General features: G+C 40.5%; 1 protein-coding gene across 11 annotated transcripts in view; it reads left to right on the forward strand.

Moving 5' to 3' along the window:
- Positions 1 to 24,279, forward strand: part of erg (ETS transcription factor ERG) — a 301,661-nt gene that overhangs the window by 150,872 nt on the left and 126,510 nt on the right. Inside the window, exon 1 of one of the 11 annotated variants that reach the window (XM_072259991.1) lies at positions 21,108 to 21,126. The exons of the other annotated variants lie outside the window; for them this stretch is intronic. The gene's annotated coding sequence lies outside the window, so the exon portion shown is untranslated. Of the gene's footprint in view, positions 1 to 21,107; positions 21,127 to 24,279 lie in introns of those variants that run through there. 11 annotated transcript variants of the gene reach the window in all.

Here is a 24,279-nt window from a genome sequence, read left to right on the forward strand (position 1 = left end):
ATTAGGCTTTATTCTATCAGTGCTGTAAGAGTATTTACACAAAATAGATGGGAGACCTGAAGACAAAAATTTGTTTTCTTTAAGAGTGAGGTCTCACTAGCTGGACCCAATCTTTAGATATTTATGTGCAATCATGCAGTGAACTGATACCTGAAGTTTCCGCATTATTTCTTCACAAATTTTAGTGTGTAACAAGAGCCTCAGTTTAACTCTGATAATCCATTCTAGTCAGGCGTGGCCGTGCCCACATTTTAAATCAGACGGACTGGAGAAGTATATTTTGAAAAGGTCCAATGAGTTCCAAATTTCTCCTAGAAGTAGAAACCAGCTCTACGTAGCCCATCGAGTCCATATCAAGTACTCACTTACGTTAATGCTACAAGAATCCCAGTCCTATTCTTTCCACATCTCATTAATTCCCCTTCCCCCAGATTCCCCCACTCACTAACACATTAGAGGCAGTATACACTCAGTAGCCACTTTATTAGGTACGCCCTGTGACTAATAAAATTGTCACTGAGTGTATGTTCATGTGCTTCTATTGCTGCTCTAGCCCGTCCACTTCAAGGTTCAACATGTTGTGCATTCAGAGATGGTTTTCTGCACACACCACTGTTGTAATGTGTGGTTATATGAATTACTGTCGCCTTCCTGTCAGCATGACCAGTCTTCCCATTCTCTTCTGACCTCTCTCATTAACAAGGCATTTTCACCCACAGAACCGCCACTCACTAGATGTTATTTTGTTTTCTTTTGTATCATTCTCTGTAAACTTTAATGACTGTTGTACATGAAAATCCCAGGAGATCAGCAGTTTCTGAGATACTCAAATCACCACGTCTGGCACCGACAATCATTCCATGGTCAAAGTCACTTATATCACCTTTCTTCCCAATTCTGATGTTTAGTCTGAACAACAATTGAGCCTCTTGACCGTGTCTGCATGCTTTATGCATTGAGTTGCTGCCACACGATTGGCTGATTGGATATTTGTGTTAACGAGCAGATGTACCTAATAAAGTGGCCACTGAGTGTATCCCACCAAACAATCAATTAGCAAGTCTTTGGGATATGGCAGGAAACTAGTATGCCAGAAGCAAACCTTTAGGTCACAGCGAGAACATGAAGACTCCACAGAGATGATACTGGAGGAGAGGATTGGACCCCATGTTGCTGTTGCTGTGAGGCAGCCACTGTGCTGGCTGTGTCAATGGGCCGCCTCTGTGGAATTGAATTTAATCTCATTGAATGATGAAATTAGCAGTGACTTACTCTTTTCTTCGTTTATATGACCATATGTGCTTAATGTTAAATACAAATTTTCAGGGGAGAGAACAAGAAGAGTGTTTTTTTTTGATGTAGAGGTGCCACCAGGATTAACCATATAACCATATAGCAATTACAGCACGGAAACAGGCCATTTCAGCCCTTCTAGTCCGTGCCGAACTCTTACCCTCACCTAGTCCCACTGACCTGCACTTAGCCCATAACCCTCCATTCCTTTCCTGTCCATATATCTATCCAATTTAACTTTAAATGACAACATCGAACCGGCCTCAACCATTTCTGCTGGAAGCTTGTTCCACACAGCTGCCACTCTCGGAGTAAAGAAGCTCCCCTTCATGTTACCCCTAAACTTTTGCCTTTTAACTCTCAACTCTATCTATCCCCCTCATAATTTTAAATACCTCTATCAAATCCCCTCTTGTAGATTGTAGTTGGAACTGAGACAACTTCATGCATCAGTACATGGATGGAACATGGATGGAAAGGATATGGAGGGCTTTGGTCCTGGTGCACGTCAATGGGAGCAGGCAGTTTAAATGGTTCAGCACAGACTAGTTGTTTGCCATACTTTTCTCTGACCCTATGACTATGAGCAACATTAATGCGGTAGGCAACGGAGACATAGGGAGAAATCGGAAGAGTATAGGCACTTGGCTCTAGCTTTCCACTTAAGTTTAACACCAATAGGCATTGCATCAGCAGCTTGGTTCCTGTGTTGTAATTACTATGTAACTTTTTTGTATGTTATGAAAGCTTTTATATGTTATGAATAATTAGCTATGTGTCATTTGCCTGGAAAATTTTTTGTTTTCAGAAGCAACCTTCCATGAGGGAAGACACCAAGTTTTTTAAAGTCAGCCATTTCACACCAGGTTTAATGCTGTTCCTTGGGTTACCTCAAGGCTAGAATCTGATCAGGAAATACAGATTCAGTATAGTTTATTAATATTTGTGGATGTTATCAAATTTTCCTATTGCCTGTTATTATTTTCACGTCAATGCTTCTGTAGATGGAAAATAATTCGTATCAAAATTTCAAAATGTTGCCGGATCACAATGAAAGTGCTTAAGTACGTGCTCTGACGTAGACAAAGCAGAAAGTTGTCAGATTCATTGCTGGAGAGTGCCAGGGAGGGAGGGGCACTACAGCTGACTTAAGTACCTTGAGTTAGAAACAAAGTAATCAACCAAGCTTCCTACTTCTAATCATTCCACGCACAGCCTCAGCAGAAAGTATGTGAGATGCACAGGGTTAGATTTAGCAGTTTTCTTCTTCAGAAGTTGATTACTTGGCTGGACTCTGTGAAGAGCTCAGGCAGCATAGTAGCTTAGCAGTTAGTGCAATTGTTTTACAGCTCCAGTGGTCAGCGATTGGTGTTTGATTCCCCACGCAGTCTGTAAGGAGCATGTATGTTCCCTTAAGACCATGTGGGTTTCGTCCAGATGCTCTTGTTTCCTCCCACATTCCAAAGACACATACAGTACTTCAGGTTTGTAAGCTGTGGGCATGCTATGCTGACACCGAAAGCATGCCAGCACTTGGAAGCTGCCCAGCACAATCCTTGCTGAGTTGATTTGCGCTCCACTTTATGCTTAGAGGCACATGTCACAAATAAAGTGAATTTTATTTTATCTTATTGAGTGACCGAGATTATTGATGGCTGTGGTCATTTCCTTCACCAGCAGTTGGATGATTTCATTGATTAAAATATCATTAGAATATTAATTTCACATGGTTTATTTAGATTGCCAATGGAATTAGAATTAGTCTACTGAAGATTGGGGGTCTAGTTAATGAGGAAGGATGGTGTGGTAGAAGATGAGAAGAAGGGGTGTAGTATTGATGAGCCTAGCAATCTCACCTTTTATAGGTCTGAAGTTAGCAGTCTCTGTTTAGCCTGATGTACCTAGTTATGTTACATTTTCCCCGACATTATTTTCAGAACGGTATGTGCCTTATTGCTCACAATGAAAGAATGTATGGCAGATTGGAATATAATAAATCCCACCAGTCAGGGTTGGAATAGTTCTAAAGTTCCTTCCTGTGAAATATAACTTATTCTTTCTGTGTCCACAGAAGCCTTTTAGGATTAACTGTCAAGAGCTATGATTTTTTTTTGTTAAGTAAGCTGAGCCAATAACGACCATGTTTGTTTTGGAACATCCTTTTTGCTCATGACGGGAAGATGTTGAGGTCTTGACCCAGTGCCTTAGCACAATGTGTGTGGTTTCACAACTGCAAAAGCAGCAGGGACCTGCAATTCCTGATTGGTCTGATTTGCACAACAGCTATGAATCTATGTTCGTTGGCATATTCCAGACTGCAGGAGTACGTGTTAAGGGTTGCAGTGAAACTTAATGTAGCCAGCACAAACTGTTGTGGCAGGACTATAATCCGACCAAGCCCACTGCCACCAGACGTTGAGAGTTAAGCACATTGTAAAAGGCTCTCCAAGATTTGAAGTTTGTATTATTCAAAGAGGCCACAAGAATGGCAATGTGTTCTGTACACAGATGTATGCCAAAGTAACACATAAATGTAATGAAAGAGTAGAAATATAATGAAAACTAGGCACTATTTTTGCATTTATTTGTTTTTTATTTTTTTTAAATTTATTCATTTATGAGATGTGGGCATCATCAGCTAAGTCAGCATTTACTGCCTGTCCCTAGTTGCCCTTGAGAAGGTGCTGATGAGCTTCTTTCTTCAACCACTGCAGTCCCAGAGGTGTAGGTACACCCATGTATATAATGAATAATGTTTATTTTTGATTTTAGAAAACTGCAGTTTCCAAGATGATTCACATCCAATTAATTCAGTACTAACAATTATGTTTAGCGTTCAGAATCATTTTACCTGCAGTAGAAAGTAGAGAATCTGTTTTCAGGTTTAACAGGCTGTGGTGAATGATTAGCATTTTCAATAAGAAAGGAAAGCGGAGTAAATTTAGTTATGATGTGTCTGAAAACTGAACCCTCAGGGTTTTTAGAGAAAGAATTCCTATCATCTTCAATTCTCTTTCTCCTCCTCACTACTCTACTTAGGCTTATTTTGAGTAGTTGAGAAAGAGTTTTGCACTACCTTACTTCCCATTTTTCTATTTTCTATTTATGATTTATAATTTAAATTTTTAATACTTACTAATTTTAATTATTTTTAATATTTTAATATTTAATATTTGTAATCCAGGGAGTGTGAAGCGCAGAATCAAATATCACTGTAATGATTGTACGTTCTAGTACCAATTGTTTGGCGACAATGAAGTATAAAGTATTCTCCAAATCGTGCTTTTGTCATAGAGACTGTACAAATCAGGACAAATACACAAAACTTACTACCAAACGCTTACAGCAAAATAGTCATTGGTTTCAGTTCTTCCCATTCATAGTGGATCAAGCATCAGACTGTTGTTGGAAATTTCTGGTTAAGCTAATAATTCTGTTATTACTCATTTATACATCTATTAATTCTTATCAGAGTGGGTGTTTTCACGTAGTTTTATTTGAATGTTTTTTTAAATGATATTTGATTAATTTTTGTTATGTTAATGCTGCTTGAGAAATAGATTGGGAAACTTCTTGAACTGCAATGTTTCCATTGTGATTTTAAACTGGAGTTGCAGGGAGATGGGAACCAGAGTGTCAGATAGTGAAGTGGTTGTGGAGAAAGATGATGTTAAGCTTGCATATTACACTAGGAATCAAAAGGGTGATCATGGCGGGACTAATGTTCAATGCAAGTACTGTAGGAAAGGTGAATGAGTTTAGAGCATGGATAGCACGTGGAATTATGACATTGTAACCATTCGTGAGACTTGATTGCAGGAGGGGCAGGACTGAGAGCTCAGTGTTCCAGGGCTCCATTGTTTTAGATGTGATAGAGTGGGACCAATAAAACGGGGAGGGTTGGCATTACTAGACAGGGAAAACATCACAGCAGTACTCTGTCAGGACAGAATGAAGAGCTCGTCTAGTGAGGTTTTATGGGTAGAGCTGAGGAGTAAGAAAGGTATGGCCAAGTCAATGGGATTATATTATAGACCACCCAACAGTCCACGGGATTTAGAGGAGCAAATTTGTAGAGAGATCACAGACTGTTGCAAGAAACATAAGGTTGTGATAGTAGGTGATTTTAACTTTCCACATATTGACTGGGACCCCTCCCCCCCCCCCATACTACAAAAGGCTGGATGGAAAAGAATATGTCAGATGTGTTCAGAAACTTCCTTTAATCAGTATATAGAATTCCTACCTAGAGAGAGTGTGATACTGAATCTCCCATTAGGGAACGAGAGAGGGCAGGTAACAGAAGTTTCTGTGGGGTTACACTTTGTACCTAGTGATCATAATGCCATTAGTTTCAAGGTAATCACTGGTCCTCAGGTTAAGATTCTAAATTGGAGAAAGGCCAATTTTGATGGTATCAAAAATGATCTGGCAAGCGTGCACTGGGATCGGCTGCTTTCTGGCAGATGTGTACTTGGACAGTGGGAGGCTTTCAGAAGTGGAAACTTTGAGAGTTTAGAGCTTGTATGTTTCTGTCAGAATAAAAGGCAAGGATAACAGGTTTGGGCAACCTTGTTTTTTGAGAGATATTGAGACTCTGGTTAAGAAAAAGAAGGAGGTGCATAGCAGATATAGGCAGTTAGGAACAAATGAGGTGCTCAAGAAGTGTAAGCAATGCAAGAGAACACTTAAGAAGGAAATCAAGAGGGCTAAAAGAAAGCATGAGGTTGCTCGAGCAGACAAGGTGATGGAGACAAGGGCTCAACAGATATATTAAGTGCATAAGGATAGCAAGGAACAAAATTGGTCCTCTGAAAGATCACTCATCTATGCATGGAGATAAAAGAGCTGGGGAAGATCTTAAATGGAATCTTAGCATCTGTATTTGCTCGGGAGATGGATACAGAGCCTAACAGTAGCGAGGTCATGGAACCAATACATACTACAGAGTAGGAGGTGTTTGCTGTCTTTCGGCAAATTAGGGTGCATAAATCCCCAGGGCCTGGCAAGGTGTCCCTCAGACCCTGTGGGAGGCTAGTGCAGAAATGGCAGGAGCCCAAGCAAGGATATTTACAACATCCTTATCCATGGATGAGGTACCCGAGGACAGGAAGACAGCTAATGTTGGTTAAGAAAGTTTTCACGAATAAGCCAACAAATGAGAGGCTGGTGAGCCTGACATCAGTTGTGGGAACGTTACTGGAAGGTATTCTAACAAACTGGATATATAAGTATTTGGATTATTGGAAGGTATTCTAACAAACTGGATATATAAGTATTTGGATTATTGGAGGGTATTCTAAGGAACTAGATATATAAGAATTTAGATAGACATGGATTGATTAGGGATAGGCAACATGGCTTTTTGTGTGGTAGGCCATGTCTAACCAATTGTATAAAGTTTGTTGAGGAGGTTACCAGGAAAGTTCATGAAGGCAAAGCAGTGGATGTTTTCTACACGAACTTTAGCAAGGTCGTTGTCAAGATCCTGCATGGGAGCTTGGTCAGAAATGTTCAGTCACTTGAATTCAAAATGAGGTAGTAAATTGTATTAGATGTGTTGGGTTTGAGGAAAAAGCCAGAGAATGTAGTAGATGGCTGCCTCTCCAAGTGGAGGCCTGTAACTAATGGACTGCCACAGGAATTGGTGCTGGGTTTGTTGTTGTTTGTCATCTATATCAACAGTCTGGATGAAAATGTGGAAAAATGGATCAGCAAATTTGCAGGTAACACCAAGATTGGGGGTGTTTTGGACAGCAAGGAAGATTGTCAAAACTTGCAGTGGGATCTGGACCAGATGGAAAAATGGACTGAAAAATGACAAGTATGAGCTTTTGCATTTTGGGAGGACCAGCCAGGTTAGATCTTACATGGTGAATGGTAGGGCACTGAGGAGCGCAGTAAAACACAGGGACCTGGAAATACAGGTCCACAATTTTGTGAAAGTGGTTTCACAGGTAGATAAGGTTGTAAAGAAAGCGTTTGGCACAGTGGCCTTCAAAAATCAAAGTATTGAGTATAGGATATGTGATCTTATGTTGAAATTGTGTAAGACATTGTTGAGGCCTAATTTGGCGTGTTGTGTCCAGTTTTGGTCACCTACCTACAGCAAAGATGTAAATATGATTGAAAGAGTGCAGAGAAAATTTACAAGGATGTTGCAGGGACTTGAGGACCTGACTTGTAGGGCAAGATTGAATAAGGTTAGGTCTTTATTTCATAGAACATAGAAGAATGAGGGGAGATTTGCTGGAGGTATTCCAAATTATAAGGGGTACAGATAGGATAAATGCAAGCAGGCTTTTTCCACTGAGGTTGGGTGAGACTACAACTAGGGGTCATTGGTTAAGGATGAAAGGTGAAATGTTTAAGGGGAACTTGTGGGGGAACTTCTTCCCTCAGAGGGTGGTAAGAGTGGAGCAAGCTTCTGGCACAAATGGTGGTTGTGGGGTTGATTTCAACATTTAAGAGCAATTTGGATAGGTACATGGATGGGAGGGCTATGGAGGCCTATGTTCTGGGTGCAGGTCGAAAGGACTAGGCAGATTAAACCTTTGGCATTGACTAGATGGGCCAAAGGGCTTGTTTTTGTGTGGTAGTGTTATAATACTCTATGGATGTCCATTGAAATGGTGTTATGCTCCAAAGAATTTCACACCCACCACACTGGTGGTAGGGCATTGTAAATATCTTGGCTGTCATTATTACTAACTTCGAGGAATACAGGCATCAGAGTATTCCGCTTGAAGCTCATAAAATGAAAAGGAAGACTTTGTATTCCAGTTACCTGTTTCTTTCTAATAAGTAGGTTAAGAAGGGACATTATAAAGTCATGTAAAGAAGGAGCTCTTTTCTAGAAATTAGGGACTTTTGAACAGGTTGACATATCATTGCCAACTTTCTGATGTCCAGAAGGACAGTGGCATTCTGTAGATTAAAACAGGTAAGCGATGGGAATTCAGAAGGAGGAAAGCATGGGTACTGTATTGCATTGAACTGCTGCTGCTAAGTTAACAAATTTCACGTCACGTGCCGGTGATAATAAACCTGATTCTGATTCTGATTTTGAAATGCTTCAGAGGATTCAGGTTAGGGTGCACTCAAGTCAGGTTAACTCACTTTTTATTGTCATTTCGAACATAACTGCTGGTACAGTACACAGTAAAAACGAGACGTTTTTCAGGGCCATGGTGCTACATGAAACAATACAAAAACTACGCTGAACTACGTAAAACAACACAAAAACTCCACTAGACTACAGACCTACCCAGGACTGCATAAAGTGCACAAATCAGTGCAGACATTACAATGAATAATAAACAAGACAATAGGCACAGTAGAGGGCAGTAGGTTGGTGTCAGTCCAGGCTTGGGGTACTGAGGAGTCTGATGGCTTGGGGGAAGAAACTATTTCATAGTCTGGTCATGGGAGCCCGATTGCTTCGGTGCCTTTTGCCGGATGGCAGGAGGGAGAAGAGTTTGTATGAGGGGTGCGTGGGGTCCTTCATAATGCTGTTTGCTTTATGGATGCAGTGTGTGGTGTAAATGTCTCTAATGGTGGGAAGAGAGACCCCAATGATCTTCTCAGCTGACCTCACTATCCGCTGCAGGGTCTTGCGATCTGAGATGGTGCAATTTCCGAACCAGGCAGTGATGCAGCTGCTCAGGATGCTCTCAATACAACCTCTGTAGAATGTGGTGAGGATGGGGGGTGGGAGATGGACTTTTCTCAGCCTTTGCAGAAAGTAGAGATGCTGCTGGGCTTTCTTTGCTATGGAGCTGGTGTTGAGGGACCAGGTGAGATTCTCCACCAGGTGAACACCAAGAAATTTGGTGCTCTTAATGATCTGTACGGAGGAGTCGTCGATGTTCTGAGGAGAGTGGTTGCTCCGTGTCCTCTTGAAGTCAACAACCATCTCTTTCATTTTGTTCACATTCAGAGACAGGTTGTTGGCTCTGCACCAGTTCGTTAGCTGCTGCACCTCCTCTCTGTATGCTGACTCATCGTTCTTGCTGATGAGACCCACCACGGTCGTGTCATCAGCGAACTTGATGATGTAATTCGAGCTGTGTATTGCAGCACAGTCATGGGTCAGCAGAGTGAACAGCAGTGGACTGAGCACACAGCCCTGGGGGGGCCCCCGTGCTCAGTGTGATGATGTTGGAGATGCTGCTTTCAATCTGGATTGACTGAGGTCTCCCTGTCAGGAAGTCTAGGATCCAGTTGCAGAAGGAGGTGTTCAGGCCCAGTAGGCTCAGCTTTCGAATCAGTTTCTGAGGAATGATTGTGTTGAATGCTGAACTAAAGTCTATGAACAGCATTCGAAAGTATGTGTCTTTTTTGTCCAGGTGGGGGGTGATGGCAATGGCGTCATCTGTTGAGTAGTTGGGACGGTGCGCGAATTGCAGGGGGTCCAGTGAGGGGGGCATCAGGGTCTTGATGTGCCTCATGACGAGCCTCTCGAAACACTTCATGATGATGGATGTGAGTGCAACGGGACAGTAGTCGTTGAGGCAGGACACTGAAGACTTCTTCGGAACGGAGACGATGGTGGCGGTCTTGAAGCATGTAGGAACGACGACGCTGCTCAGGGAGATGTTGAAGATGTCAGTGAGAATGTCTGCTAGCTGGAAGCACTCTGCCAGGAATATTGTCTGGTCCAGCAGCCTTCCGTGGGTTGACCCTACACGGGGTTCTCCTCACATCGGCCACGGTAAGACACAGCACCTGGTCATTTGGAGGAGGGGTGGTCTTCCTCGCTGCCATGTAATTTTCCACCTCAAAACGAGCGTAGAAGTTGTTCAATGCATCTGGGAGGGAGGCATGACCAACACAGGCAGGTGGTGTTGTCTTGTTGTCTCCAAATCATTTTAGAGAAATTTCTTCAATGAAAATCAAAGAAACTGGAAAACTCAAACAAAAGCTAAAAAACAAATGCTGGAAGAACTCAGCAGATCAGGCAATATCTCTCAAAAGAGAAACAATCAGCATTTCTCTTTTCATGGATTCTGCCAGACCAGCTGAGTTCTTTGCAGCATTTTCTGTTTTTTGCTCAGAAATTTTCAACCTTTTTTAATCCAAATTGCTAGGTTTTAATTTGGTGTTCACTTCCACCAGGAGGTATCATGTTTTGGATGGGACGACGAGTAGCTCTATTGTAATATATAAATCAGCAGAATTGTGTGAGATGGGCAAGAAACACGAGAAGATCTTCTTGTGTACATCAAGCAAGAATAAGGTTCTTGCTCTTTCCTGGTATCTTTAATATCTTTTCAAGTGTTTCTTTAACTTGTTTATAAGTGCTGTGTTTCTATATATTGCACATGTTTTTAATGAACGGAAAACGAAGGAGGGGAAAACATTGTCTAACCTGAATACATGTGGTACTGGTCCTCTCCATTATTGATTAGTAATCAGGTGAAATAATTTGTCCATGTTTAGTCAATCAAAACTTTAAGTATTAATATATTTAATATCTTATTTTAGTGTAGTGGGTATGTTCAAAGATCTTCTATAATTTACATCCTAAATGAAATCCTGGCACTATTCTATTTAATAAGACATACTTTGATTACACTTCCCATTCCACATGGATATGTCTGGTCATGGCTTCCTCTACTATGAAGCTGAGGAGAAATGTAGATTAGAGGAACAGCAGCTGATATTCTATTTTGGAAGCCTCCAACCTAATGGCCCAACATCAATTTCTCCAACTTCTGGTAGCCACACCCCACTGATCCCCCCCTCCATCTCAATTTTGTTTTCCCTTTATTCCTTCATTTTCCCCTCCCTCAATTCTCACAACCTAACCATCACCCATACCTTCCTCTGATTTCCTACCTCTTTCCCTTTATTCTACTGTTCTCTCCAGTCTTATTCAACCTTCTTCAGCCTTCTTCCTCTTTGACCTATCCAACTCCCGGATTCTCACATCATCCCCATTTCTCCCCACCTTCCTACCCCTCAGGTGATTTCCCCTATGCCTGCCAGCTCATACTCGTTCCCCTGTCCTCTATTCCCTTCCTTCTGAGTCCTATTGAATGGCCCTGTCCTAAAATTTCAACAGTTGTATCGCCCATCTAATTAGACATTGATTTTACACTAAAGAAAACAGAGAACTGAACATATTTTGTGTCTGAAAGAAATGTAACAGGGGAATTTAATTTGTTGAACTTCTAAGTCACAATAACATGCTTTTTCATTGGGTTCTCTGTTTGTTATTAAGGATCAGGTCTACGATGTAATACCCATAAAAAGAGGGTGGTCAAACCTAATTTGTTCTATTGAAATTCAATAGTTTTGGTGGTTTGGACACTAATTTTTTGCAATCAAAATGACAGAAGCCATTTAGCGCGATGGGGACGCCTGAATAATGTATGAGTCTTTGAAATGTTATGCTCAAATTCAAGTCATGCTTGGTCTGAACCTATGCCTGTCAACTGAAGCGACAGCTTTGAAGTAAAGGAATCACTGAGTAATGTGCGGTTATTTTTTTCTACAACCCTTAAAGGCTTTTACTGTTGATGTCAAACTTATTGTGGTTTCTGATGACAAGGGCAGAATTCAAGATACTGTCAGGTTACTTTATCAAGCCTTTGCTTTATCAGCTTAGGCAGCTTGCAGCATTGGAATGCAGAGGGACATGTGCAGCTTCCAAATGATGAACATCATTACTGAAAAAGTAGCTTAAGAATAGAAGATTGCAGAATACTGTCCTTAAAAGGGCTGTGTACCCCTGTGGTTTCTTCTTCACAGCAAGGCAAAGTGACAGTATCATTCCGACACATTATGAAACTCAGATGAAGAATAGTATCAGGTGGTTGTGGATCTCTTGGACATAGAACATAGCACAGTACAGGCCCAAAGGGTGTATACGTACCTTGACATATCTCTCCAATACTTCTCTCACTTTTCTATGTTGAATTTTGTACTCAAGTTCTTTAATCCAATTGAACTCCTTTGAATGACAACAAAATAGTAAAAATGGCAGGTTAAGGTACACCCACCTTTGACCCCACTTGTGCACTGGAAACTATTTACCCTTCATACCTACAGATGGCTATGTTGATTGTTTGCGAGGTGCAATATAAAATAAAGCCTACTGCTTTTCCCTGTGGCTCCACCTGAATAACCGGGCATGCTTAGAGACATACGTAGTTTTAAATGGAAATACACACCTTAGGGTAACAAAACATCCTAATTATCTGAGTTTCTGTTTCAACTGTTACAAACGATGGATCATCCTTGGCTTTTTATCATTGCATCATCTAGGATTATTCTGCATCTTCTTCGATCCTTGTGTTATTGATTTTGGATTCATTGACACCAGATGATACTTTGAGTACTTTGAAGTTTGACATATTTCTTATGGCTCTTTGTGAAACCATTTTATACCATGATTAGAATCATTTTGTGGTGGTCACTTCAAATGGTTGTGCATTATATGGAGCTGCTTGCCTGCTTTTGTGGTTATTTGCATTTCACAACATGCCTCTCTCCAGGCTGTAATGGTACAGATCTAAATTTCATTTCCTATATTTGTTTTCATGTTATTTTTTTTTTGCATTCTGATACTCCTGTCGAAATTGGTTAATTATATCGTAGATTGTCTCTGGAAGGTGTGCACACAAATGTGGTGCAAAATTAATTTTAGTGGGCAACATTCCTGTCTTTACAGCAATATGTTATCCATCCTCAGTGTCTTGCAGAACACCATACAGTATAACGGTGTGGTAAGCTTTGGAATTGTCCCCGTTACAGGGATAGAAGGTGCAGAATTCTTACAACAAGGAGTTTACTAACACCATCAATAATTAAAAGCAAATAATCAGCCAAGTGTGGATCTGTAAAATCAATGCTAACAAGTCATGGTCCTTTAAGTAACAATAACAGTTGTATCATTTCTTATAGATTTTTCATTGTGTTTGGTTGACATACTGGACATTTATAGTTCTGTATTCAATTAAACATCTCTTGGCCATTTGGATCCAGAACTGGCTTCCCCATAGAAGACAGGGAGTAGTGGAGTGGTTGATACGACTTATTCTAGCTGGAGGTCTGTGATTAGTGGTGTTCTGCAGGGATCTCTACTGGGACATCTGCTATTTGTGATGTATATAAATGACCTGGATGAAAATAGAGATTGGTGAGTTAGTAAGTTTGCAGATGATATGAAGGTTGGTGATGTTGTTGATAGCATAGAAGACTGGCAAGGAGTATAGAGGGATATAGATCATTTGCAGATATGGATGGAGAAATGGCAGATGGAGTTTAACTTGGCCAAGTGTGGACTGTTGCACCTTGGTCGGTCAAATGTAAAGAGACAATACACTGTATTGAGGACAAGACTCTTAACAGTGGTGATGAGCAACGGGATCTTGGGGTCCAAGTTCATAGCTCCCTGAAAGTAGCTACACAGGTTGAGAGGGTGGTTAAGAAGGCATAGACAAGACATTGAGTTCAAAAGTCAGGAAATTATGTTGCAGCTTTATAAACCTCTAGTTAGGCTGCATCTGGAGTATTGCAAACATGTCAGGTCCCCCCATTGTAGGAAGAGTGTTGAGACTTTGGAGAAGGCGCAGAAGAGGTTTATCGGGGTGCTGCCTGGATTAGAGTGCATGTACTATAATGAGAGTTTGAACAAACTTGGGTTGTTTTCTCGGACGTGGCAAAGGCTGAGGAGAGAGCTGACAGAGGTTTATAAGGTTATGAGAGGGATAGACAGACAGTGCCTTCCTCCCAGGGTGGAAATGTCAAATACTGGAGGGCATTTAAGGTGAGAGGGGGTAATTTCAAAGGAGATATGAAGAGCAAGTTTTTTATACAGAGAGTGGTGGGCGTCTGGAATGCACTGCCTGAATTGGTGGTAGAGGCAGATACATTAGAGACTTCTAAAAGACGTTTAGGTAGGCACATGAATGTAAAGAAAATGAAGGATATGGACATTGTGTAGGCAGAGGTGATTAGTTAGTTTGGCCATTTGATTACTAATTTAATTGGATAGAACCAACATTCTGGGCTGAAGGGTCTGCTCCTGTGCTGCACAGTTCCATGTTCTATGTTCTTCCTGAGAACCAAGCATGTCTGGTCTTCATGACTCCCAATGGCCATCTTGAGCAAAGTATGTTCTATTAGGGACTGAGAGGTCCAATGTGAACAGTTTATCGTGCTAAGTTTCAGTACGCATGTTTGCAAGACCTTGTAGATGTCTTTCAGTTTCCCAAAAGAGAAAAGGGTACTGGGATTTTGCGACTGAACTATATCTTAATTTGTTTAAATTTTGATTTTGCTGAATATCTTCATTTTGCGTATTGCATTTAAGCTCAAATAATAATGTACTTTTCTGTGCCTTTTTCTTCTTGACTAGTATGGTTTGGAAGCACCAGATCTCTGGAATGTGAAGAGATGATCCTGTATGAAAACTTAGAACAGCATCAGGGTCAGCTGAGAGTACTTTTTTTTTGGCGTGTACCTGCCTGCGTGTGCATCTGTGCGTGTGCGTGCGTCCGTGATGATGTCTTTTTCATGGCTTTTTTGCAAGGCACAGAACGAGAGAGAGAGAGAGAGAGAGAGAGAGAGAGAGAGGGAGAGAGTGTGTGGCGCACCACCTCCACACAGACATTTTCCCTTTATCTTACGAGGTCGAGTTGCGATCTTGACACTCAACCCAGCACGGATGGAAAGCGTACTTGGGAGCAGATCTGACCAGTTTCGAACCTCCGCTCCCGGGTCTGGCGCCAATGTCATTGAGCCACCAGCTGGCCGGTCCTGAGATTACTTCTTATACTATGTTAATTCCTGTCGATTTGAATGTCATTTGTGACAAAGTTGTTCCCTGACTTATCAAAGGTTTATGCAAGGAAGTATCTCGGTATTCTCTCACTGTGTTAATACCTTCTTCTTATAGAGCTCCTTGGGGTCAGGGTAAACTTCCTGCAGTGTTAGACTAGGACAATAATAAAAGATTTCTTCATTCATCAAACTGACTGATAGACCCATGTTCACCAGTACCTTGATTTGTCTTGACTAATGGTCTTACAAGTTGTAACAACTATCTAGACTGAGTTTTCTCATATTACTAATGAATATCTTGATCATCAAAATCAGAATCAGGTTTATTATCACTGACATACGGAACCGCGCTATCTATCTATCTATCTATATATATAGCTAGGGTGCACAGTACTGTAGTAATTTTATGCATTGAACTGTACTGCTGCCACAAAATAAAACAACAAATTCATGACCTATATCAGTGAAGAATAGCCTAATTCTGATATGGGTCTCTATTGTGGACTGAGAATGGGAAGAGGCCACAGAGAGGGGAATCATAGTTGGGAAAAGCGGAAGGGAGAGGTGGGAGCAGGAGCAGGAAATACCATTTAGACATTCTGTAATGATTAATAAACCAATAGTCTGGAATTAAATGACCTTGCCTGGTGTCTCAGTGCGGGGTGTGTCTGCACCTAGGGTCACTACCCTCTCCCCACCCCTGGCACTCCTCTGCCACCTGTTCCACACCCCTCCCACAGTGCTCCACCCTCGCTATTCTCAACGTCCTTTGTTCTCGGCAGATTTACAAACTCGCTCTGCACTCCACATTGACAAATATGGTACTGTGCTAAAGTCTTAGGCATCGTAGCTATCTATATATATATGTGCCCCAGACTTTTGTACAGTACATTATATCATGAAATTTGTTGTTTTGAAGCAGCAGTTCCATGCAGGTATAACAAATTACTATAAGTTTCGATAAGAAATGCTTCCTGAAACACTGAGAGTGTGTCTTCAGTACTGTTGTTGACCTCTGCATTGGTTTCCACACTCAAGAAGCCAAGCTACAAAGGAGAAAGAGTAGGAAAATGCTGTTGAGGCCAAGAATATATTTGCTAAACAATAAGCGTTCACAAAATTGTTGAATTTTCCAAATGACACACTATTTTTTTTTCCATAGATGTTACTCAGCCTGCTCAGTATTTCCAGCATTTTCAAATTTCCAGGTTCTACAGTTCTAGTAGATTTTTGTGTTCGGCTCTCAAGATCAGAAAGTGCAAATTTTGTAGCAAGTTATCTCAGACATGTAAAATACTGATCAGTTGTGTTTTTTGCTTCTTGCTTTGTCTGATTGAAACTAATTGTCTCATATAATGCAAACTATTGTGGAGTTCAGTCATACTGGTATGTAATCAATCACTTGGTATTGGTAATGTTTCATAAATATCATATCATCTCTTCACATCTATAATTTAACAGGAATACTTTATTTCTTATGTTATTTTTGATTCCAAGTCATGTCATTGCTCCTTCAGACCAGAAATAAACAATTCTCCATTCAGGACAAGACTGGAGATGGTTCAGGATGTATCTTGAATGACATGACGTTAAATGTGGCTGTCAATATCTTAGCAGAATGTGAATGTAGTGTATCTCAACCAAATGCACCAAATATTATGGTTATTTTAAATATTGTTTTCAATTGTGATTGACTACACAGAGTTGGTTTTTAATCAGATGAGGATTATATGGTGGTGGCACAGTGAGGTAGCAGTTAATTATTGAGGTACTGTGAGGAATAGGCCCTAGCCTAATCACAGTACACTTCCCAATGCCCAACTGACTTACCAACCGGTACGTCTTCAGACAATGTAGAGGAAACTGGAGCACACAGATGAAACCCACGCGGTCATGGGGAGAACGTACAAACTCCTTACAGGCAGCAGTGGGAATTGAACACCGGTCACTTGTACTGGGAAGCGTTGTGCTGCGCACTACCCTGCTGTGCCACTGTTTAGCACAATGCTTAACGTCATTAGCTGTAATATTGGGGTTCAATTCCTGTCACTGTTTGTAAGGAGTTCGTACATTCTCCCTGAGACTGTGAAGGTTTCCTCCGAGTGCCCTGGTCTCCTCCCACGTTTCAAATATGTACAGTTAAGGTTATGAATTGTGGGCGTGGTACGTTGGTGCCACAATCATGGTGACGCTTTGAGATTTGTCCGGCACAATTCCCGTTGTTTTGATTTGACTCAAGTGACACATTTCACTGTATGTTTTGATGTACATGTGATAAATAAAGCTAATCTCTTTAATCTTTAGGTAGAAATTTATTCTGTTTGGAAATTAAAGAGTTACAGTAGCTGGCAGGCTGATCCAGTCACAGACACAACTGCAAGTCCAACATCTGGATCAAAATTAAAGCAGATGTTCATTTTGGTGTTGTACTCAATCTCATGATATTTTCAAACTAATGGGAACTGCATTCCCAGTTCCCTGTTGCTAGTATAAAATTCATCAGTTTAGGTCTGATAAAGGCTCTCAGCCCAAAACACTGACTCTTTATTCCTCTCCTGGATGCTGCCTGACTTTCTAAGTTCCTCCAGCATTTTTTGTGTGTTGCTCTGGATTTCCAACATTTGCAGAATCTCTTCAGTTTAGTCATTGTTTTAACTGACTAAACATGCAGACTTGCTGTTGGGCAGATTGTAAAGTATTGTCTACTTTCTTCTTTGCCACAACAATACACTGGGCATGTGAAGGACCATGTAGTTTTACAGAAGAAATAAAAAAAGAAAATACTAAATAAGCTCCTACAAATAAAATAGTATGACTGAGGTTCCTGCATGTTAACGTAAAAATAGATTTACAGTCCCAGGTAACAAGGACAAAGTGCTCCTGCCCCTTTTCCAGCGCATGCTATTCCATTATTGATTCAGGGCACTATCGTTGACCGAGGTTCACTTTAGCTAGCTTGAGGATTGTAAATCATAATATATGTGAACTCCCTTCCCTGATGCAACAGTGATCTTGGAACACACATGCCATTTCCTTCATAAATCAAAGTATTCAATACAGGAATTGGGATGTCATGTTGTATAAGATGCTGGTGAGGCCTAATTTGGAGTACTGTGTGCAGTTTAGTTCACCTACATAGAGGAAAATATCAATAAGTTTGAAAGAGTACAGAGAAAATTTACGAAGAAATTTCCAGGACTTGAGGAGCTGAGTTGTAGGAGAAGGTTGAAAAGTTTAAGATTTTATTTCCTGGACTGTAGGAGAATGAGGGAAGATTTGATAGAGATATACAAAATTATGTGGGGTATAGATAGGGTAAATGCAAGCAGGCTTTTTCCACTGAGGTTGGGATCTAGAACGAAAGGCCATAGATTAGGAGTGAAAGGAGAAATATTTAAGGGGAACTTCTTCAGTCACTGGTAGATTGTGGGACGAAGTGCCAGCAGATACAGTGGATGCAGGCTTGATTTCAACATTTAAGAGAAACTTGGATAGGTACAATTTGGATAGGTACAATTTGGAAGGGGTATGGAGAAGGATGGTTCAGGTGTAGGTCTATTGGACTAGGCAGATTAATAGTTTGGCATGGACTAGAAGGGCCAAAGGGCCTGTTTTTGTGCTGTAGTGGTTTATGATTCTGATTCTATGTCTATGACTCCATGTGCTCCCTCTGACACAGGCCACTCCTTGGAAAGTCAGGACCTGGAATGGTTTGTGGCCTCTCCATTGCCAGTTCAGACACAATAGAATGCTTTAGGAATCCTCAAATCAATTTCAGAATCAGAATCAGGTTTAATATCACCGCTATATGTCATGAAATTTGTTGTATTTGCGGCAGCAGTGCAATATAATACATAATAGAAAAAAAGTAAATTGTAGTAAATATATATAATAGTTAAAATAAAGCTCTCTCTCGCTCCCTCTCTCTCTCTTTGGCTATCCATCCCATAGGATGATGATGGTTCCTTTCAGTCAGTTAGTGGGGTGGTACCCCACTCCTCAGAAAGGAACAGAGTGTGTGTGGGTGGATTTTAGGTGAGTAGGGGGTTGCACAGGTCCAGACCCCTCTCGACATTCCCTCCTGGATCCAGTGGCATGGTGAGGTCCAGGACTGCTGGGGGAAGTTAAAATAAATAAGTAGCGCAAAACTACTTATTTATGGGGGTCCTTAATGATGGAAGTTGCCTTTTCGAGGCATCACTCCTGGATACTACTAGTGCCCATAATGGAGCTCACTACGTTTACAACTCTCTGAGGTTTATTTTAATCTTGTACATTAGCTCCCCGATAACAGACAGTAATACAGCCTGTTAGAATGCTCTCCACGGTACATGCGTAGAAATTTGCGATTGCCTTTGGTGACATACCACATATCCTCAAACTCCAAAAGAAATATAGCTGCTGTTGTGCCTTCTTTGTACTGTAGCTGTATTGATATGTTGGGCCCAGAATAGATTTTCACAGAACTTGAAATTACGCACCCTTTCCACTTCTGATCCCTCTATGAGGACTGGTGTGTGTTCCCTCATCTTACCCTTTCCGGAGTCCACAATCAGCTCTTTGGTCTTACTGATGTTGAGTGCAAGGTTGTTGCTGTGATACCACTCCACCAGCTGGTATATCTTGCTCCTGTACGCCCTCTTGTCACCATCTGAAGTTCTGCCCTCCAAAATCATGGGTGAAGAGAGAGTGGAGCAGTGGGCTAGGCACTCATTTCCTGCACAACTAGCCTTTATACCAGGACATTAGCCAGTTATAGACGTGAACCATTCTGAAGCAGTTATTGAAATCTAGGGAAAACTTAGAAACTACTGTCTAGTGGTGATTTGTGGAATGTAAGAAGGGAGATTGTTACAGGAGCAGAACAACACATTCTTTGCAAAATCTTTCATTCTCCACTCAAATTCTTTCTTAAGTTGTGAATATCTTTATTCTCTAGACACTGAATAGTAGTAACAAGCTCACCACCTGAAAGAAGTCACTGTTTCTCAACAGCTTGCATTACTAGAGATGTTTTATGATATTTGTCAGAAGTAACAATGTGAATTGCCTGCAAACCTTATTTTAAAGAGGAAATGTGATTACGAGCTAACATGCTTTACATATTAAGTAAAAAGGGGTCAGCATAAAAACACTGTAATACACTGGAATATCCCAAGAGTTGTTGCATGTGATAAATACTTCACTGGCTGAAAAACAAGCTGGGATTCCTTTCATAAATGTTTGATTTATAACATATACCAGGACAAAGTTGAATCCTCCATAATCTACTCTTCAATTATCTTCTTTCAGAAAACCATATGCTCGGTCCAATATTCTTTTTACACAAACCTCCTTCTGCATAAATCAGTCACAACACCCCAATACAGAGATCAAAAGGCAGGGATCCCAGCTTAAACCTCAGTACCTATTAATCATTGGGTTAGTGTTTCTTTCTAGTTCCTGATGTTAAGGCATCACTCTATGTTGAAATATGTTTTTTGGTCAGATGCAAATTAATTTAACAGGAACTTTTTGTGAAGGACATATTTATATAAAAGAACAGGTATACTTATTAAACTTCAACCATTAAGCTCCTGAACCAGTGTGGATAACTTCGCTAACATCAACACTAAAATGATTTCACTTTTTTATGGATTCACTTTCAAGAACTTTACAACTTATGTCCTCAGTATTACAGTATATATTTATCTATCTATCTATTTATTTGTATTTATTTATTCATTTATTTATTTTTGCATTTGCAAAGTTTGTCTGATTGTTTGTTGGTCTTTGTGTGTAGTTTTTCATTGATTCTATTGTACTTGTTCATTCTAATTTGAATGCCTCCAAGAAATTGTATTTCAGGATAGGATATAGTGACTCTGATAATAAATTTACTTTGAACTTTAAATGTAATGAGAACACCAATCTCTACAACAGTAATATAAAAGTGACTACACATGATAAGTATATCACTGGAATTAATGTGCAAGGTGCCACTCAGAATGTAACTTTTTTCTGCCTTTTAGGACGACTGATCATTCAACTGGAAGTTCTGAGGTAAACATGTTTAGAATGTGCGTGACATGATTTCAACTTACATATTTCTCTTCAGAGATTTGTTTATTTTCACTGCTTTCTCCACCCCGTGCACCGTTGCCTGGTCAGAAGGGACAGGAAATATTCTCCGTAGCCTCTACAGTCAGCTGCTTGGACATGAATAAAAGTGCCAAGGTCAGGTGACCTTTTGACTTTACTCTCTTTCCTGTGCACATCTCTCAGCAGTACTTCTGCCCTGTACCTAACAAGAATACAAATTTATCAGAGGTAGGAGCCTAGAGTGATCCCAAATCCTCTCCAATGACTAAAGAAAGACTAACAATATTTTTTTTTCCTTTCTGTCAAACTTATCATTGGTCAGAACTTTTGATGAAGGAATGTATTCTAGAAGTATTTTGACAAAGCTATTGTAGAGTTTGCAAAATTAGATTAGCATGATTGAGGGCCACGACTTGTCAAATTATTGAACTTCAGCTGTGTTGATACCACAGCGGAGAGTATGATTCATGTAGATATGGACACAGTGCAATCAAGCAAAGGGCAGTCCTGAGGGACCTCAATAGGCTCTTGCATAATCAGCGTTTGTTAATCTTTTCCTTTCGCTCTCTCTCTCTCTCTTGCTCACTTATTTTGTTTTGTATTCTGCTTGAGCCAGTCCGGCGAAGGTTAATTGCTCTTTAAATTAAAGCAGTTCTTTGCACAGATGGGTTATCAGAGCTTAACACTTGGATCAGGTCTAATCTCATTTCCGACACCACTTCCTCTTCCTCAAACTGATTCTTACTCAGCCTTTGGGTCTATTGTCAGCCATATGAGTTAGGCTGCAGTAAGTCAGCCCAAATGCTCACAGAAGCACTCCCTGTTTTCTGATTATACAATAACACAGCAGCTTGCTCTTAACTGCATAATGCATTTGTCATGACCCTATCAATGTTCAGTTCCTTTTCAGAATCAAAGGCTATGTGTCATCAGAAATTGTTGAGCATGAAGCCAAAATTTCCACTTAAAATCTGCTTTTAAATGGCCATTATGAAGCTGCATCAATTTTAGGGCATTATGGTTACCTGCACCTTTAGAAAATAAAGCCTACAGTAGCTCTTCAATCACTCATCAGAGTTTGCTCCTTATACTAGTTACAATCATCCAAATTGCAACAAGTCTAAAGAATGTTTTAAAAGAAGTCGCTGTTTCCTGGATTAAAAGATAACTGAGTGCATAGGAGATTTTCTGGGTTGGAGATTATTGCTTTGAGGAAAGATTAGTCAGTCTGGGCTTGCTTCCCCTGTAATAACTGAGCTACATAAAAGTTATGAAAGGTGTGGTTAGGAATAATTTGCTACAGAGAGGTCAATAGCTTGGGGAGAAGGGGTAAGGGATGGGTTTGTGGTTGTGAACATTCCTAGACTGTTTTAAGGACTCTGTGGTTTGGTGTTTAAATACTCTGTGCAATTTGTTCCTTTTTTTGCATGTGGGGTGTTTGATGTTTTCTTTGAACCGGTTCCATGGTGTTCCTTTGTTTCATGGCTGTCTGCAGGAAGATGAATTTCAGGGTTGTACACTTTGATAATAAATGTACTTGAATCTTTATATCTTTGATTTGTTGGTTATTGGAATTGGTTTACTGTTGTCACATGCGCCGATGTATACTGTAAAGCTTGTCTTGCATACTGTTCACATAAATTGGTTCATGACACAGTGCATTTAAGTAGTACAAGGTAAAAAATCATACAGTGCAGAATAAAGTGTAACAACTACAGAGAAAAAAGTACAGTGCAGATAGGTAATAAGGTGCAAGATCATAACGAGGCAGATTGTGAGGTCAAGAATCCATCTTATGGATTCAATAATCTTAATTAGTCTTAGAAGCTGTCCTTGAGCCTGGTGGTATGTGTTTTCAGACTTTTGTGTCTTTTTCTTAATGAAAGAGGGGAGAAAGAGATTGTCCGGGGTGCATGGGGTCCTTGATTATCCTGGCTGATCTACTGTGGCAATGAGAAGTATAGATAGAGTCATGGGGTGGTGTTTAGTTTGTGCGATGTGTTGATGCTTTTGCTCAAAGTTGATGGAGGTTTAGCACTCTATGAAAAGGAACAGAATGACCAGTTGGTTGTTTTAATCTTCAAAGCCACATCCCAGGAACTGGGAGGTGGGATTAGGCTGTAACAAGAGTCATGCAGCATGAAGAGGTCATCTGCTCAACTGTTCCATGCCAACCAAGATGCCTCATCTAAACTAGTTTGCCAGCGTTTTGTCCATAACCTTCTAAATCTTTTCAATCCATGTACCTGTCCAATTATCTTTTAGAAGTTATTATTGTATCTCAACCAATTCCTCTAGCAGCTGATTCCATGTAGATACTCGCTTTTGTGTAAAATTTGCTCCTCACATTCCTCTTATATCTTTTTCCCTTTCACCTTAAATCTTTGGCCCCTAGTTCTCGATTCCCCCATCCTGGGAAAAAACCTAAATGCATTCACCCTATCTATGCCCCTCTTGATATGCACCTCTATAAGATCACTTCTTGATCTCCTACACTCTAACGCATGAAGTCCCAGCCTGTCCAACCTTTCCCTATAATTCAGATCCTCAACTCCTAGTGGTAGTCTTACAAATCTTTTCTACATTCTTTCCAATTTAATAACATCTTTCTTTAGATTAGGGCAACCAGAATTGGACACAATACTCCAAGTGTGGCCTCACCAATGTCCTGTAAAACTACATCATGGTCTTACAGCTTTTATATCCAATGCCCTGATTGATGACAGTCAGCGTGCCAAAAGACTTCTTCACCACCATGTCTACCTGTGACTCCACTTTCAGAGAAGCATGTACTCCAAGGTGCCTCTGTTTTACCAAACTCCCCAAGGCCTTGCTATTCACTGTGAAAGCCCTACCTTGATGTACTTTTTCAAGGTGCACCCATGGTACTTATCCAAATTAAACTCCACCTGCCATTCCTTGACCAGCTTACTCAGTGACTCAAGACCTTCCCCCTGTAATTTCTGATAAGCTTCTTCATTATTCACTATGCCAACTATTTTAGTATCCTCCACAGACTTATTAACCATGTTTTGTACATCCAAATCAGTGATCTAGGTGACAAACAACAATGGACCTTGACTCATGATGCACACCATTAACAGGCCTCCAGTC

This window comes from Mobula birostris, chromosome 6 (assembly GCF_030028105.1).
Source record: "Mobula birostris isolate sMobBir1 chromosome 6, sMobBir1.hap1, whole genome shotgun sequence".
Lineage (NCBI taxonomy): Eukaryota > Metazoa > Chordata > Chondrichthyes > Myliobatiformes > Myliobatidae > Mobula > Mobula birostris.